The 2,182-nt window shown below is 40.1% G+C and overlaps 1 non-coding gene across 1 annotated transcript; it reads right to left on the minus strand.

The window, feature by feature from the left end:
• Positions 1-771: 771 nt before the first annotated feature.
• LOC112717173 (small nucleolar RNA R71) lies at positions 772-875 on the minus strand. The gene has a single exon (XR_003160594.1). It is a non-coding gene; the product is annotated as a small nucleolar RNA R71 (small nucleolar RNA).
• Between the last annotated feature and the right edge of the window lie 1,307 nt (positions 876-2,182).

Below are 2,182 nucleotides of genomic sequence, written 5' to 3' on the forward strand. Positions count from 1 at the left end.
TTTTTGAAAATCATTAACTCCTTTTCAAAATTGTTTTCGAAAACTTCTCTCTCATTTTATTCTATTTATTCATTCATTTACTAACACTTCTCTTCATCTCAAATCACTGCCCCTATCCTCACCCTTGTGTTTGGATTCTCCTTTCTTTATTCCCTTTCTTCTTCTACTAACAATAAGGAACCTCTTTACTGTGACATAGAAGATTCCTCTTTTTTTCTGTTCTCTTGTCCTTCATATGAGCAGAAACAAGGAAAAATGCATTCTTGTTGAAGCTGATCCAGAACCTAAAAGGACTCTGAAGAGGAAACTAAGAGAAGCTAAATTACATCTATCCAGAGACAACCTTGCTGAAATTTTCGAACAAGAAAAGGAGATGGCAGCCAAACCAACAACAATAATGCAAGAAGGATGCTTGATGATTATACTGCACCTACGTCTAAGTTTGATGGAAGAAGCATCTCAATTCCTGCCATTGGAGCAAACAATTTTGAGATGAAACCTCAATTAGTTGCTCTAATGCAACAGAACTGCAAGTTTCATGGACTTCTATCAGAAGATCCCTACCAGTTCTTGACTGAGTTCTTGTAGATTTGTGAGACTGTTAAGACTAATGGAGTAGATCCTGAAGTCTACAGGCTCATGCTTTTCCCTTTTGCTGTAAGAGACAGAGCTAGAACATGGTTGGACTCTCAACCTAAAGATAGTCTGGACTCCTGGGATAAGCTGGTCATGGCCATCTTGGCTAAGTTCTTTCCTCCTCAAAAGCTGAGCAAGCTTAGACTGGATGTTCAGACCTTCAAACAAAAAGATGGTGAATTCCTCTATGAAGCTTGGGAAAGATACAAGCAGATGACCAAAAGATGTCCTTCTGACATATTTTTAAAATGGACCATGATAGATATATTCTATTATGGTCTATTTGAGTTCTCTAAGATGTCACTGGACCATTCTGCAGGTGGATCCATTCACCTAAAGAAAACGCCTGCAGAAGCTCAAGAACTTATTGACATGGTTGCAAATAACCAGTTCATGGACACTTCTGAGAAGAATTCCGTGAATAATGGGACGCCTCAAAGGAAGGGAGTTCTTGAAATTGATGCTCTGAATGCCATATTGGCTCAGAACAAAATGTTGACTCAACAAGTCAACATGATTTCTCAAAGTCTGAATGGATGGCAAAATGCATCCAACAATACTAAAGAGGCATCTTCTGAAGTAGAAGCTTATGATCCTGAGAATCCTGCAATGGCAGAGGTAAATTACATGGGTGAACCTTATGAAAATACCTATAATTCGTCATGGAGAAATCATCCAAATTTCTCATGGAAGGATCAATAAAAGCCCCAACAAGGCTTTAATAATAGTGGAAGAAATAGGCTTAGCAATATCAAGCCTTATCCATCATCTTCTCAGCAACAGACAGAGAATTCTGAGCAGAGTACCTCTAACTTAGCAAATTTAGTCTCTGATCTGTCTAAGGCCACTTTAAGTTTCATGAGTGAGACAAGGTTCTCCATCAGAAATTTGGAGGCACAACTGGGCCAGCTGAGTAAGAAAGTGACTGAAACTCCTCCTAGTACTCTCCCAAGCAATACTGAAGAGAATCCAAAAAGAGAGTGCAAGGCCATTGACATAATCAAAATGGCCGAACCTAGGGAGGAGGAGAGGACGTGAATCCCAATGAGGAAGACCTCATGGGATGTCTCTCAAGCAAGAAGGAGTTCCCTATTGAGGACCCAAAGGAATCTGAGGCTCATATAGAGACCATAGAGATTCCACTAAACCTCCTTCTGCCATTCATGAGCTCTGAAGACTATTCTTCCTCTGAAGAGGATGAAGATGTAACTGGAGAGCAAGTTGCTCAATATCTAGGAGCTATCATGAAGCTGAATGCCAAGTTGTTTGGTAATGAAACTTAGGACGGTGAACCTCCCTTGCTCATTGGTGAACTAGATTCATGGGTTCAGCAAACTTTACCTCAAAAGAAACAAGATCCTGGTAAATTCATAATACCCTGCACCATAGGCACCATGATCTTTGAAAAAGCTCTGTGTGACTTGGGGTCAGGTATAAATCTTATGCCACTCTCTGTAATGGAGAAGCTGGGGATCATTGAGGTACAACCTGCCATATTCTCATTACAAATGGCAGACAAGTCAGTAAGACAAGCTTATAGATTAGT

Source organism: Arachis hypogaea, chromosome 1 (assembly GCF_003086295.3).
Source record: "Arachis hypogaea cultivar Tifrunner chromosome 1, arahy.Tifrunner.gnm2.J5K5, whole genome shotgun sequence".
NCBI classification, from domain to species: Eukaryota; Viridiplantae; Streptophyta; class Magnoliopsida; order Fabales; family Fabaceae; genus Arachis; species Arachis hypogaea.